The 17,109-nt window shown below is 39.1% G+C and overlaps 1 long non-coding RNA gene across 1 annotated transcript; it reads left to right on the top strand.

Annotated features, from left to right (window-relative positions):
- The first annotated feature begins 1,072 nt into the window (after window positions 1-1,072).
- On the top strand, window positions 1,073-10,792 carry LOC131820812 (uncharacterized). Its single transcript, XR_009349793.1, has 2 exons — window positions 1,073-1,706; window positions 7,842-10,792. It is a non-coding gene; the product is annotated as an uncharacterized LOC131820812 (long non-coding RNA).
- The last annotated feature ends 6,317 nt before the right edge of the window (window positions 10,793-17,109 follow it).

The raw sequence follows: 17,109 nt of genomic DNA, 5'->3' as shown, positions 1-17,109 counted from the left end.
CCTCAGATTTTAATGTGAGTGCAGCTTTAGGGATTTGACCTGGTTGTACATACCATACATGTTGGCAGGGGGAGGCAGGACTGGCAGGTGTGAAGAGGTGGACTGGGGGTGGGATCTGCCACAGCAGAATTCCCACCTTTACCACTCTTTTAATGGTGCGTGTTCTGTTACAGGTATATTGTGTTTCAGTAGGTCCGGCTTGTACCAGGGCAATGAGATTACAGTGGAGATTGAATAGTTCTCTGTGAACCAGGGGTGCAAAGTAATTTACCCATCTTGGTGGGATGTCCTATTGCAAACTCCAGTAGTTAACACCTTTCCCAGGCATGGTGGGGCATGGTATTCTCAGCAGCATAGCACACTGATCCATGGTAAGAATCTGGGCAATGGGTATCTCCTGTGATCCATACCTTTATACACTTTCATGGTGTTCGGTGTCTCAGAGGTTGGTTGATGGGCTATATTCTCAATCCATCCTTTAGTAGGAAGGAAAGTTCTTACCCTGATAATGTGTTCCTTAATGCTGTCTAGTCATATCTGATTCTGTGTACATTTTGGAATATGGCATTCTAGTCAAAGCCCTGGTAACATAACCAGTGTTTCCATTTGTGTCCCATTATAAGGAGAACAGGTTCTCATGGAACTTAGACAAATAACTATTATCATCATGGATGTAAGAATAATCACTAAGAGTTTCTGAATTCTAAAGAGATCAGGTAGGGAGAAAAAGACAAGTGTTTTATCATTATTGAAAAAGTTATATCTTGGTAAATTGCCAATAGTGTAAGAGAAAAGAGGAAAAGTTTATCTTAAATGTGTAAAACACACACAAAGAATGTTTTAAACAGAAAGTCATAAAAATCATAATCATTCTCTAGTCCCATATAATTTTTGATCTTTTGTTAGCAGTTTAGTGAGTTATCTAATTTTTTTTCCATTAGAGTTCTGTAAATTCTTAGTTCAGTGGAATGATCTTAGTTATCAAAAACCTTTACTTGTCAGATCCTTTTCCATGAATTTCCTTAAAGGTAAAGTAGGTTTGCAGGAACACTTTTGCAAAGCATCAGAGTGAAACAACAACTGTCTGCAAATGACATAAGACTTACAAGTGGCTGTGCATAAAGATCTGATGAGAGTTCATTATAATGCATTTGACAAGAGAATTTGATTATTTCTGTGACATCATTTTTTAAAATATTTCATTTCTTTAAGTAATCTCTACACTCAACGTGCGGCTTGAACTCATGACCCGGAGATCAAGAGTTACATGCTCTTCTGGCTGAGCCAGCCAGGCACCCCACTGTAACATCACTTCTAAAATAACTAAAATTGTTATAGGAGGAGGTAGTTGAGAGGACGTGACTGCCAGTTGACCCACAAACTGGACCTGGACAATTAGCGGCTCCTAACCTGCTCCCCTATCGTTGGAATGTACATTCTGTTCACCATTCTCACAGTAGGAGCTGTTTTCAAGGATGCAACCTTGAGAGAGCAGTGTGGTAGGAGCTGTTTTCAAGGATGCAGCCTTGAGAGAGCAGTGTGGTAGGAGCTGTTTTCAAGGATGCAGCCTTGAGAGAGCAGTGTGTTGCTGAGTCCATCTGGAAGGAATATGTGAGTGATGCAGTTAACTAAATAAACTTGTAAGGCTCTGATGGTTGGTTGCAGAGATTTACTCATCCTTTGACTGCCCAGGACAAGTCTTACATGTAAGTTCCCTCGCTTATTAAAACTGCTACATACTAGTCTGGAATGGTTTTTCTTTGTTCTCTCCTAGTCCTCTGTGTATGGGGCCCATTTGTGAATAAACAGTTGGTCAGCCAGCCAGGAGACTGCAGAAATGGGTCTTGGGAAAGAGGCATCTGTGCGGGTGGGGAGTCCTGAATTGGCCATCAACCTGTGTGCTTGTGTGTGGGAGCAGTTGTATGTTAGATGCTTGATCACTGCTTAAGTACAGAGACTTCTAAAAATGCTTATTATTTTGATGTGCTTGTTTGAGAAACTTTTCACAGTGCATTGCAGCAAAGAAAGGAAACAGATTTCTTTCATGTTGAGCTGGTCTCTATTATAAGCATTTCAGCCCAATTAGAAGCTGAAGCTCCAGTTAGAAAGTTGGCAGAAGGGCCAAGGTAGAGAAGGATGTTATTCAGAGTTATCCACTACTCACCTAACTTTGGGGCTAGCAGACAAGGTAGGAGAGCAGAATAAGAAGTTGGAGACCTTTGCATAGCCAGGAGGACACAAACTGCCATGGCTTAAAGTTTGAGTGCTTGTGACAAAGCCTGATTGAGACATTAAGAGATGGAATCACTGGGAAATTGAGGAGAACAAAGTGGAGAATGTTGTGGTTGAGAATGAAACAGATGAATTTCTAAAATACCAACTGCTATTGAAGCTTCCTTCCCCAAAATGTAGTGTATAGTTTCCGTAAGATTATTCATCAAGGGCAAATACAAATCTTAAAAGTCTTCTCCAATTAATTACAATTTTGTGCATCTGATTTCTTGGGTTTAGTTCATGTGTCAACCAGTGGTCACATCCTCTCAATGACCTCTAACAGCTCACTGAGCAGAGATTCTGCACGTAATGTAATTCTGCAGTGTGATGTAGCTTGGGAAATTAGGGCTTTAATTGGTTGGTTGGCTGAAATATGGACCAAAAGATGGACCAAAAGATGTGAATTGGAAATGTCCCATCTCCCTTGGTTTAATGTAGAGGAAGGAGTTGAAAGGCTTAGAGAGATTGGACTATTAGAGTGGATTTGTCATTTAAGTTGTACTCATCCATACTGGGAGGGTCCAGAAGACCTACCTTTTACTAATACTATGAGAAATAATTTTGTGAGTGGAGCCCTAGCATCCTCAAAGAGCTCTGTGATTGCTCTTCTCTGTGGGCCAGACCTTATAGTGGGAACCACAGCCACTCAGTTGGAAAAACGAAATGTAATGGGAATAACTGGATCCTGGGGGCCAAGTTTTGGCACTCAAACACCAAAGGGAAGGTGGGTGTGGTTATTGTAATGGGCAGTATAATCGAAACAGCAGATTTTTCTGATTCATGCAGACTTATGGCACTAGCTAGCTATTGTGTTCTGAAAAGTGAGATAAATAGAAAACCTACTAGATTTTTATTTGATCTCTATAAACAGAAAAGTTTTAGGTCACATGAACGAAAGTCTAACTCAAATCCTAAAGCCAAGAATCACAGTTTTTCAATAAATTCCCACACTCAAGATAGTTTGTAGCCCCAGAACTCTGTTTTTTTTTTTTTAAAGATTTTATTATTTGAAAGAGAGAAGAGAATGGGGGGGGGGGTAAGCATGAGAGGAGGAAGGTCAGAGGGAGAAGCAAACCTTCTGCTGAGCAGGGAACCTGATGTGGAACTCAATCCCGGGACTCCAGGATCATGACCTGAGCTGAAGGCAGTCACTCAACCAAATGAGCCACCCAGGTGCCCAGGCCCACAACTCTTGAAGGAAGGAGAGGCCAGTTCCCTTGAGGAAGGACACCCGTACACTATTGAGAATTTATACTGTTAATCTGTTGTACAAAAGAAACTACAACCTTTTACTGAGGTAACTGCACATTGAAGACAAGGAAATAATCAGACCTTTCAGGGACTGCTGGACACGGATTTGAACAGACACTAATTCTAGGAGGCCTGAAAGATTTCTGTGGCCCTGCAGTCAGAGTATAGGCTTATGGATATCAGGTGATCAATGGAGTTGTAGCTCAGGTCTATCTCACAGGGAGTCCCATGGGTCCTCAAACCCATTCTGTGATTATTTCCTCAGTTCCTGAATATATAACTGGAATAGAAACACATAACAGCTAGCAGAATCCCAGCTGTTTCCTGATCTATGGAGTGAGGGCTACTATGGTGGGAAAGACCAAGAAGAAGCCATTAGAACTGCTTCTACTTAGGAAAATAATAAATCAAAAATACTTCAGTAATAAATTTTTAAAAACTCCACATTCCTGGAGGGATTGCAGAGATTAGTGCCACCATGGAAGATTGAAAGATGCAGGAGTGGTGATTTCTACCACATCCCCCTTCAGCTCTTCTGTATCTTTGATCTATGCAGAAGACAGGTGGAGAATGACAATGGATTATTTTAAGCCTAACTAGGTAGTGGCTCCATTTGCAGGTGCTGTACCAGATGTGGTATCATTGCTTGAGCAAATTAAGATTATGTGGTACATGGCATGCAGCTATTGATTTGGCAGATGCACTTTTCCCCCCCATACCTGTCCATAAGATCCACCAGAAGCAGTCTGCTTTCAGCTGGCAAGACCAGCAATGTACCTTCACTGTCTTACTTCAGGGGTAAATCAGCTGTCTAGCTCTATGTTGTGATATAGTTTGCAGGGAATGTGATTGCCTTTCCCTTTCACAAGATGTCACACTGTTTCATTGTACTGATGACATTATGGTAATTGGACCTAGTGAGTGAGAGTTTGCAACTGATCTAAACTTATTGGTGATACAGTTGTGCTCAGAGGGTGGGAAATAGATAGAACTAAAATTCAGGGGTCTTCTGTCTGAAATTTCTAGGGCTCCAGTGGTGTGGGGCACCAATGCTAAGACATCCAAGATGAAGGATAAATTGTATTTGGTCCCTTTTACAACCAAGAAGGAGGCACAGTGCCTAGTGGGCCTCTTTGAATTTTGGAAGGAACATATTCATTTGGGTGTGTTACTCTAGCCTATTTACTGAGTGACCTGGAAAGTTGCTAGTTTTGACTGAAATCTAGAACAAGAGAAGGCTTAGCAGCAGTCCAGTCTACTTAGCAAGGTGTACCGCACTTGGGCCATATGATCCAGAAGATCCAATAGGTGCTTGAAGTGTTAGTGACAGAGATGGTGTTTGAAGACTTTGGTAGACTTCTCTAGGTGAATCGCAGTGTAGTCCTTTAGGATTTTGGAGCAAGACCCTGTCATCATCTGGAAATAGCTCCCCTTTTGAGAAACTGCTCCGACCTGCTACTGGGCCTGAGACTGAACACTTGACCATGGGCCACCAAGTTACCACATGACCTTAGTTGCCTTTCATGAACTTGAGTGTTGTCTGACCCAGCAAGCCTTAAAGCTGGGTATGCAAAACAATGCTCCATCATCAAATGGAAGTGGTATATATGTGATCAGGCCCAGATGGGCCCTAAAGACACAAGTTACATGAAAAAGTGGCCCAAATTCCCATGGTCCCCACTCCTGCTATACTGCTTTCTTCCTCCCAGCCTGTATCTGTTGCTTCATGTGGTAGTTCCCTACAATCAATTGGCAGGAAGAAAAGACTTGGACCTGGTTTATAGATAGTTCTGCATGGTATGCAGGTACTGCTCAAAAATGGACAGCTGCAGCACTGTGGCCCCTCTCTGGGACATCCCTGAATGACACTGGTGAAGGGAAATCCTTCTAGTGGGCAGAACTTCAGGTAGTACCTCTAATTGTTCACTTATGTTGGAAAGACAAATGACCAGATATGTGATTATATACCAGTTCCTGGGCTGTGGCCAAGGGCTAGGGATTTGGAAAGAACATGATTAAAGAATTGGTGATAAAGAAATTTAGGAACAAGGCATGTGGATAGACCTGTCTGAATGGGCAAAAGATCTGAAGATATTTATAGCCTGTGTGAATGCTCACCAATAGTTTGGTTACCTCACCAGAGGAATATTTTAATGATCAAGCGGGTAGGATGGCCCATTCTGTAGATACCATTCAACGCTTTTTCCAGCTGCGTCTGTCATTTCCAGTGGACTCATGAGCAAAGTGGCTGTGGTGGCAGGATGGTAGTTATACATAGGCGCAGTGACATGGACTTCCACTAACCAAGTCCAGCGTGGCTATGGCTAACAATGGGTGTGCAGTCTATCAACAGTAGAGACCAGATCTGAGCCCCTGATATGGTATCATTCCCTGGTATAATCAGCCAGTTACCTGGTAGCAGGTTGATTACCTTGGACTGCTCCCATCATGGAAGGGGCAGCATTTGTCCTTACTGGAAAAGACATACTAGATACAGATTGCCTACCCTGCATGCAGTGCTTCCTCCAAAACTACCATCTGTGGACTTAAGGAATGCCTTATCCACCATTGTGGCATTTCACAGAGCATTGCCTGCAGATCAAGGAACTCACTTCGCAGGAAAAGAAGTATGACACTGGGCTCATACTTACGGAATTCACTGGTCTTACTATATTCCCTATCTTTTTTTAAAGATCTTTTTAAAAAATATTTTATTTATTTATTTTTGGGGGGAGGGGCAGAGGGAAGAGGGGGAAGCAGGCTTCCCACCAGTAAGGGGTTTGACATGGGGCTCCATCCCAGGGCCCCGGGATCATGACCTGAGCTGAAGGCAGGTGCTTAATGGACTCAGCCACCTAGGCACCCATATTCCCTATAATCTTGAAGCAGCTTGCTTAATATAACAATGGAATGACCTTTTTAATATTTAGTTATAGTACCAGCTAGGTGGCAATACCTTGCATGCCCAGGGCAGGGTTCTCCAGAAAACTGTAGATGCTCTGAATAAGTGTCTAGTATATGGTGCTGTTTTTCCAATAGCCAGGATTCACAGGTCCAGGAATCAAGGGGTAGAAATGAAAGTTCACCATTCACTATTATCATGGTGACTGACTACCAAAATTTTTGCTTCCCGTTCTCATGATACTGTGCTCTGCTGGCCTAGAGATTTTGGTGTCAAGAGGGAGGAAAGCTTTTATTGGGAGACAACAATGATTCCAACGAGCTGAAAGTTAAGACTGCCACCTGGCTACTTTGGGCTCCTCATGCCTCTGAATCAATAGACGAAGAAAGGAGTTATGGCATTGCCTGGGGTGATTGTTTTTGATTATCAAGGGGAAATTGGATTACTACTACACAAGGGAACTTAGGATAAGTATGTCTGGAATACAGTCAGTCTCTTAGGATGTCTCTTAAGTATAACCATGCCTTATGATTAAAGTCAGTGGAAGGCAGAGGATCAAAGGGGAAGAGAGAAAAAAATGAAACAAGATGAAACCAGAGAGGGAGACAAACCAGAAGAGACTCTTAATCTCAGGAAACAGGGATGCTGGAAGGGAGTGGGGTGGGAGAGATGGGGGTTCTGGGAAATGGACATTGGGGAGGGTATGTGCTATGGTGAGCATTGTGAATTGTGTAAGACTGATGAATCACAGACCTGTACCCCTGAAACAAATAATACATTTTATGTTAATTTTAAAAACCCCACAAGTTAAAGAAGGTTACCCAAAGCCCAATATTTAGATACAGTTTGAAATTATGTGAGAAACAACCAGTAAGTTTGGTAAATTTTAATATTTGTTCATAGATATAGTCATTCTATAGTACAAGTATTAAAACATGTATGAAGCTGATAAAAGAATTCAGGATAGAATAGTGGTTACTTCTGGGAAGGAAGGAGAGAGGAAGGGAATGATATCAGAATAAACAGGGCTTCATTTTTATATGCAGTTTTTTATTGGTTAAAGAATGGATTTGAGACAAACAAGGAAATGTTAAAATTTAATAAGGCTATTTGGTGGATGTGTGAGATTTTTTGTTGTATTCTGAGTTTTCTTTTTTTTTTTAATTTGACAGAGATCACAAGTAGGCAGAGGCAGGCAGAGAGAGCAGGAGGAAGCAGGCACCCGGCTGAGCAGAGAGCCCAATGCATGCAGGGCTCTATCCTAGGACCCTGGGATCATGACCTGAGCCAATGGCAGAGGCATTAACCCACTAAACCACCCAGGCGCCCCTGTATTCTGAATTTTCTGATTGTATTATATTCTGTATGCATATTGTTGTAAACGTTTGTAATAAATATTGTTTCATAAAAACAGGTTAAAAAAAAAAGTGAAGCCAATGGAAAACTTCAACAAACCAATCCAGGCAGGACTACTAATGGCCTTCAGGAATGAAAGAGTTACCCTGCCTGCTAAAGAACAATGACCAGCTGAGGTAAGTGTTCATTGAAGGCAAAGGGAATACTGAATGGGTATTAGAAGACCTTCTTCTAATATTTATTTATACCACCTACTTATAGGTGGTATAAATACCACCTACAACCACATGACGAGTTACAGAAATGACTCTAATAGTGATGAATATTTCCTCATTTTGTCATAAACATGTTTGTGTGCATATATACACGTAAAGAAGCAAATATCTTTGTTTCTTATTCCATTATCATGAATTGACTTTATATTAGTTTTTAAGTATTGCTAATTTTACATCATAGTATTTAAGTTACAGGATATCAGAAGGGTAAACACCACTCAAGGACTCTACCTCATCTTCTGGAGAAGGGATTAATACATGTTCAGTTAAATGCAGGAGAGCTGTGTCCTGTTTGGTAGAATTCTGACCTTGTTTATTGTCTTTATTTGGAGATTAAGTATAGTTTAAGGAGATATGTGTTGGTGACAAATTGACAGGTGGTGAACTTATGTTAGTTTTATGTATCATCATAACAGGGCTACAGGATACTCTGTTGGTAAAACATTATTTCTGGGTGTGTCTATGTGGATGTTTCCAGAGTAATTAACATATGAATTGGTAGACTGAGTAAAGACCACCCTCACTAATGTGGGTGGGCATCATCCAATCCATTGAAGGCCTAAATAGAACAGTCAGAGGAAGGGCAAATTTAATCTTTGCTTCAGTTTTGCTTGAGTTGGAATATCCTTCTTCCCTTGCCCTTCTAGATTGCCACTCCTGGCTCTTGCGCCTTTAGACTCAGACTGGAATTTACACAGGTGGCCCCTCATTTCTCAGCCCCTTAGATTCAGACTGAATTACAGCTTTCCTAGTTCTCCAGCTTGTAAATGGCAGATCTTGGGATTTTTTGGCCTCAATAATCACATGAGCTAATTTGTATAGTAAGTCCCCTCATCTATATAGCTGTATATATATCTATAGCTCTCTATCAATCCATCCATCCTATTGGTTCTGTTTCTATGGAGAACCCTGAATAATACAATATGGAATCTAAAACAATCAAATTCATAGCAGAGAATAGAATGGTTGTTGCCAGGGGCTGGGGTGAGGGGGAATGGAGAGATGGGAAAAGAGTACAAAGTTTCAGTTATGTATGATAAATAAGTCCTAGAGACCTAATGTCTAGCATAATGACTAGTTAGAAATACTATATTACAAACTTGAGATTTGCTAAGAGGTGTTCTCGCCACACACAAAAAAGGTAATTACATTAGGTGATGGATATGGTAATTACCTTGATGGTAGTGATCATTTTACAATGTATACATTTATCAAAACATAAAATTGTAGGGATACCTGGGTGGCTTAGTCGTTGGATGGCTGCCTTTGGCTCAGGTCACCATCCCAGAGTCCTGGGATTGGGCTGCCTGCTCAACAGGAGGCCTGCTTCTCTCACTCTCCCTCCCGCTCCCCCTACTTGTGTTCCCTCTCTAGCTCTGTCTCTCTCTGTCAAATAAATAAAATCTTAAACAACAACAACAACATCAAATTGTATACCTTAAATATATACAATTTCTATTTGTCAGCTATACCTTATTAAACCCGAAACAAACAAGGATAAAAACATCCAGGTCAGAAGGAAAGAAGTAAAACATTATTTACTTTCAGAAGACATAGTTTTCTATATAAGAAGTCCTAAGGAATCTACACAGAAAAAACTATTAGAACTAATAAATGAGTTTAGAAACATTGCGGATACAAGATCAATATGAAAATCAGTTGTATTTCTAAATACTAGTAATTAACAATTCAGAAATGAATTAAAGAAAGTAATTTTATTTATAATAGCATCAAAAAGAAGTATTAGGAACAACCAAGGAAAGGCATGACTTTTACACTGAAAATTACAAAACATTATTGGGTGAAATTAAATTAATGGAAATATATTCTATGTTTATAGATTGGAGGGCTTAATATTGTTAAGATGGTAATACTACCCAAAATGATCTTCTGAAAAAAAAATGATCTGATTCAATGTAATCGCTATCAAAATTTCAGATGCCTGTTTTCCCCTAACATTGGCAATCTGATTTAAAATTCATATGGAAATTCAAGGAACCTGTTAAGAGCTAAAAGAATCTTGAAAAAGAGCAACAAAGTTGGAGGACTCATTTCCCTGTTTCATAATTTACTACAATGGTACAGTAATCAGAGCAGTGTAATTTTGTCACAAAGATAGTTCTATAGATCAGTGGGATATAGTTGAGAGTCCAGAAATAAACCAGTATGTCTTGATTTTCAGTAAAGATGCTAAGACAATCAATGGAAAAAGAACAGTCTTGTTAACAAATCTTTCTGGGAAAACTATACCCGTCCCACACTACATATGTGAATTAACTCAGTGTATCAAAGAACCTGTATGTAAGAACTGGAACTGCAAAATTATTACAAGAAGGCATAGGCGTTTTTGTATTTTTTGGTAAATACCCAGTAGTGCAATAACTAGATTGTAGGATAGTTTTATTTTTGAGGACCCTCTACTTTCTTCCACAGTTGATGCACCAGTTTTCCTTTCTACCAACAGTGCAGGAGGATTCCTTTTTCTCCACATCTCGCTGATACTTCTTTCTTGTGGTTTTGAGTTTAGCCATTCTCACAGGTGTGAGCCGATATTTCACTGTAGTTTTAATTTATATTTCTTTGATGGTGAAATAGGTGGTAGAGTTTAAGGAGTGCACTTGTGATGAGCAGTGCGTGTTGTATGGAATTGTTGAATCACTATATTGTACACGTGAAACTAATATAATGCTGTGTGTTAATTATGCTGGAAGTAAAATAAAAACAATTTAAAAAAGTGAGTGTGCATCTTCTTATACTTAGATGAGGTCATGGCTCTTTAGGTATGATATCTAAAGGAAAAACAACAGAAGAAAATATAAACTATGCCTTATCAAAATTAAAAGAAATTCTTTGCTTCAAATAACACTTAATAAAATAAAATTTTATTCATTAAAAATTCATTTTTAATAAAATGAAAAGCAAATCCACAAAAAGAATATATTTGCATCATATATCTGATTAGGATCTAGTATCTAGAATGTGTGAACTCTTTAACATTCATTTAAGAGTTCTTTAAACTCAAAAAGACATACAGCTCAGGGCACCTGGGTAGCTTAGTCAGTTAAGTGTCCGACACTGGATTTTGGCTCAGGTCTTGATCTCAGGGTCATGAGTTCAGGCTCTTCATAGGGCTCCATGCCGGGTGTGGAGCCCACAAAAAAAATGGGGGCCTACAATCCAACTTAAAAATGGACAAAGGGTTTGAGTGGACATTTCTCCAAAGAAGATATATGAATGACCAATAAGCAAAAAGATGGTCACCATCATCAGTTGTTAGAGAATACAAGTCAAAACAACAATGAGATTCCATTTCACACACAGCAGTATGTCTATATTAAAAAAAGATAGGGAGGGCGCCTGGGTGGCTCAGTGGGTTAAGCCGCTGCCTTCGGCTCAGGTCATGATCTCAGGGTCCTTGGATCGAGTCCCACATGGGGCTCTCTGCTCAGCAGGGAGCCTGCTTCCTCCCCTCTCTCTCTCTGCCTGCCTCTCCAACTACTTGTGATTTCTCTCTGTCAAATAAATAAATAAAATCTTTAAAAAAAAATAAAAAATGATAGGGACTCATGGGTGACTTAGTCAGTTAAGCATCTGACTCTTGATCTCAGTGCTCAGGTCTTGATCTCAGGGTTGTGAGTTCAAGCCCTGTGTTGGGCTCCATGGGCGGGGGCAGCGTGGAGCCTACTTAAAAAAAAAAAAAAAGACAATAACAAATGATGACACAGTTAAATTGGAATCCTCCCACATTGCTAGTAGGAATGGAAAATGGTGCAGCTGCTATGTGAAACAAAACATTAAAAGGTTAAGCACTGAGTTAACATAGAGGAATTCCACTCCTAGGTTATATATCCAAGAGAACTGAAACAATGTTCACACAAAAAATCATGCACAAATATTCATAGCAGCATTCCTGATAATAGCAAAAAATGTCAATTAATGGGTAAATGTGACATATCCATACAGTGGAATATTGTTCAGACATTTAAAGCAGTGAAGTACTGATGTATGATATAACATGAATGAACATTAACATTATGCTACATGAAAGAAGCCAGTCACAAAGGACCATATATCTTATAATTTTATTTCTATGAAGTGCCTATAATAGAGAAAAACATGGAAAGTAGATTATTGGCTGCATAGGAATATAGTGGGGAGCATTGTGGGCAGGAGAATACCAGTTGGTGTAGACTTTCTTTTAAATGAGATGAATGTATTTTAAAATTAATTGTAATAATAGTTACACAACTCCAAAAACATACTAATTCACAAATGCATACTTTATGAGTTTGGATTTTATAGTATCTAAATTATATCAATAAAATGTTCCTGTAACAGGAACCCCAGGACCATATCACTTGATTGGTGAATTCTACTAATCATTTAAAGAAATTGATTATATCAATTTTATATAAACTCCTCAAAAAATAAAGGAACAGTTTCAGCTTTATTCTATGAGACCAGTATTACCTTGATACCTTGATGCCAAAAGTTCCCAAACACTTAACAAAAATATAAAACTACAGAACAATATTCCTTATAAATATATATGTAAAAATACACATCAAAACAGTTCCCTTGTATTCCTAGTTTACTACGACTCTAAAAAATAGCTTTACTGAAATTCACATATAGGTGTTAAGTTTTCACAAGAATTGATACTATTTTTTCCTTTAGCCTGTTAATATAATGAATCACATTGATATTTAAATATTGAACAAACCTTACATAGTTGGAAGAAACTGGTCCTGGTATATAATTATTTTTATACATTTTTGGGTTCAGTTTGTTATTTTGATGGGTAAATTTTTTGTGAATGTAGTATAACCACACAATGGAATAATATGAATATTAATAATATGAATAATATTCAGCCACAAAAAGTAGTGCTGTATTGATACATGCTACATGGCTGAAGCTTAAAAAAGAGTGTTAAGCAAACCAAGCCAGTCTTAAAAGATCATGCTTTCATACGATTCAATTCATATAAAATATCCAGGATAGAGAAATCTATAGTCACAGAAGATTAGTGGTGGCTTAAGGTTTGGAAAGATGAGGGTAATTAAATTGTACAGGGTTCCTTTTAGAGGTGATGAAAATGTTCTAAAATTGACTGTGGTGCTACTTGCCCATATCTGTAAATACAGTAAAAATACAAAACAAAACCTACTGAGTTGTACACTTTAAATGTGTAAATTGTGTGGCATGTGAATTATAATTCATAAATCTGTTTTAAAAAAGAATGAACAACAACAACAACAAAAAAGAATGAACAGACTACTGGATAGTGTCATCAGCAAGAGAGCAGAATAGGAAGCCCCAGTACCTCCTTCCTCCACACAAACACCAACTTAACTACAAGACGCGGACCAGTTGCCTTTGTAAGAAATCAAGACACCAGTTAAGAGGTTCCAGCACTCCAGGTGCACAAGAAGCCCACTGCTTCAAAGCCAGGTAGAAAAATTTGTAGTACTCGCTCACTAGAGACCCTCCCCCCAGCACAGTACGCATGATTGAGAGAAAACTCCCAACCCCCTACTTTTCCCTTTGGAGGGAAAGAGGAAAGTAGAAAACATATGCAGTATTCTGACTTTTGGGGGTGTTCCCTGAGAGACTGCTTTTACCTTGCCTTAACTCTAAAATGGTTTCAGTTTGGAAGTATTTGAGAACAAGGAAAATTAACATGGACCAAAGTCTGCAGACACTAGATGGTGCTCCAGTACTGTGGCTTAGTATAATATTAAAGAGCTCGCCCTATCGCAAACAGACACCAGAGGGAGCTTGCGAGTAGACATTGTCAAATCTCTTAAATTAGGAATTTACATACAAGCCCGGAGAGAGTGTATTCCCAGAAAAAGCTTTAGGGGTTTATTGAATCTGTAGCTGAGTGATTGGAGAAAGTCTTCACTATACAAAACCAGACCGCTAGAACTGGGAGAGTTGGCTGATTTTTCAAATACCAAAGACCCAGTAGAACATGATAAGGTATACAAAGAAACAGGGAAACATGGCTCAAAGGAACAAATTAAATATCCTGAAGCCATTCCTAGAATAATAAAGATATATGAATTACCGGGCAACGGATTCAAAATACTGCCATAATATGAATTCTCAATGAATTAAAAGACAGTGCAGACAAAATCAGGGAGGAAATTCATGAGTAAATTAGAATATCAAGAAAAAGTTAGAAATTATGAAGAAGAAACATAAAATTCTGGAACTGAAGAATGCAATTACTGAACTGAAAAAGTCACTAGAGCGGTTCAACAGTAGACTTGACCAGTTAGAAGAATCAATGAATTCAAAGACTTCAAAATTACCAAGATAGAGGAGGAAAAAAAGAATGAAAAAACTGAACGGAGTTTAAGAAACACTATCAAGGAGAACAACATATGCATTTGGAAGTTTCAGAAGGAGAAGAAAGAGAAAAAGGGACAGAGAATCTATTTGAAGAACTAATGACTGAAAATTCTCCAAATCTGAGGAGAAATGAACACATGAATTCAAGAACCTCATAAAACTCCAACTAGGATAAGTATAAGGAGATATACACCAAGACACATTTAAGCAAACTGTCAAAGTTCACAGACAAAAAGAATAATTGAAAGCAGCAACGACAACTTGTAATATACAAGTGAACTTCTATTAAAATTATTAGTGGATTTCTCAGCAGAAACTTTGCAGGCTAGAAGGAAGTGGAGTGGCATATTCAATTCAAAGAAAAAAACCCTGCTATCTTAGAACACTATTTCCAGCAAAACTGACCTTCAGAAAAAATAAAGAAGAAATTGGGATTTTGTTAGATAAAAGCTGAGGGAATTTATTACCACTACATCTGCCCTACAAGAAATACTGAAGGGATTCCTTCAAGTTGAGGTTAAAGAATGATAAACAACAACACAAAACCATAAGAAAATATAAAACTCCCTGGTAAATATAAGGGCGCCTGGGTGGCTTAGTTGTTAAGTGTCTGCTCAGGTCATGATCCTCAGGTCAGGTACTGAGATGGAGCCCCGCATTGCGCTCCCTGCTCAGCGGGAAGCCTGCTTCTCCCTCGCTCACTCCTCCTCCTTGTGTTCCCTCTCTCTCTGTCAAATAAATAAATAACATCTTAAAAAAAATAAAGGTAAATATATACAGAAATAATCTTATAATATTCTAAGTACACACATCATTTTAAAAACTAGTAAGCAATTTTTTAAAAAGCATAAAAAGTAGTTATACATCTATGTTAATGGATACATGGTATAAAAGGGTAATTTGTGTAATAAATAACATGAATTTGAGGGGACAGAGATTTAAAGAATTAGTGTTGCTTTGTGTGATTGGATTTAACTTGTTTTTGGTTTAATAGATTGTTATTACTTTAAGATGTTTCATGTAATTGTAATAATAATAACAAAATATCTATAGACTATACACAAGATAAATGAGAAGGGACTCAAAACATGTTATGACAAAAATTCAACAAACACATAGACAACAAGAAAAGAGGGACAAAATACTACAAGACATACAGAAAAATGAACAAAGTGGCAATCATTTTTCACTATCAGTAATTACTTTAAATGTAAATTAATTGAACACCTCAGTTAAAGGACATGGATTGGCTGAATGGATGACAACAAAGTCTAACCAGATGCTGTCTACAAGACATTCATGTTAGACTAAAAATGAAAGGATGGGAAAGATATTCCATGGAAACAGGAATATAAAGAGAATAGGGATGGCCATACTTATATTAGACAAAATAAACTTTGAGACAATAATTGTTAAGAGACAAAAAAGGATATTAAATATAAAAGGGTCAGTTATCCAAGAGGATATAATGATTATAAATATGTGCATCTAATATCAGAGCTTCCAAATATATGAAGGAAACACTGACAAAATCAAAAGGAGAAGCAATAACAATAGGAGATTTATATACCTCAATATCAGTTATTGGTAGAAAAACCAGACAGAAGATCAGTAAAGAAGCAGAGGACGGGACCAACACTGTAGACCACATAGACCTAGCAGATGTATATAGAACATTTCATTTAACAGCAGCAGAATATGTATTATTCTCAACATAAACATAAACATTCAGATTACATCACAAAACAGTTCTTAACAAATTTAAGAAGATTGGATTCATACAAAGATTCTTTGACCCTAATAGAATGAAATCAGAGATCAAAAGCAAGAAACAAGAAAATCTACAAAAGTGGGAGGGAGGAGTCAAGATGGCGGAGAAGTAGCAGGCTGAAACTACTTCAGCTAACAGGAGATCAGCTAGATAGCTTATCTAAAGATTGCAAACACCTACAAATCCAACGGCAGGTGATGAGAAGAAGAACAGCAATTCTAGAACAGAAAATCAACCACTTTCTGAAAGGTAGGACTGACGGAGTAGTGAATCCAAAGCGACGGGAAGATAGACCCCGGGGGGAGGGGCCGGCTCCCGGCAAGCGGTGGAGCAATGGAGCACAAAATCAGGACTTTTAAAAGTCTGTTCCGCTGAGGGACATCGCTCCAGAGGCTAAACCGGAGTGAAGCCCACATAGGGTCAGCGTGGCCTCAGGTCCCGCAGGGTCACAGAAGGATCGGGGCTGTCTGAGTGTCACAGAGCTTACAGGTATTAGAACGGGGAAGTCGCCTACTGAGACAGAGCTGAGTGAGCTCCCAGCTCGGGGTTACCTTGAACAGGGCCGCAGGCTTGGTGAGCTTGGAGTGCGGCCATAGACCACGGAAACGGGAGTAACTGGGCGCGGTTCTCTGAGGGGGCACTGAAGAGTGGGGCCCCAGGATCTCGGCTCCTCCAGGCCAGAGACCAGGAGGCTGCCATTTTTATTCCCGTCCTCCGGAACTCTATGGAAAGCGCTCAGGGAACAAAAGCTCCTGAAAGCAAACCTGAGCGGCTTACTCAGCCCAGCCCCTAGTAAGGGCGGTGCAATTCTGCCTGGGGCAAACATGCTTGAGAATCACTACACCAGGCCCCTCCCCTAGAAGATCAACGAGAAATCCAGCCAGGACCAAGTTCACCTACCAAGGAGTGCAGTTTCAATA

The sequence above is a fragment of the Mustela lutreola genome, chromosome X (genome assembly GCF_030435805.1).
Source record: "Mustela lutreola isolate mMusLut2 chromosome X, mMusLut2.pri, whole genome shotgun sequence".
NCBI classification, from domain to species: domain Eukaryota; kingdom Metazoa; phylum Chordata; class Mammalia; order Carnivora; family Mustelidae; genus Mustela; species Mustela lutreola.
The sequence above is the reverse complement of the archived record's forward strand: the minus strand, read 5'-3'. Positions and strand labels throughout refer to the sequence as shown.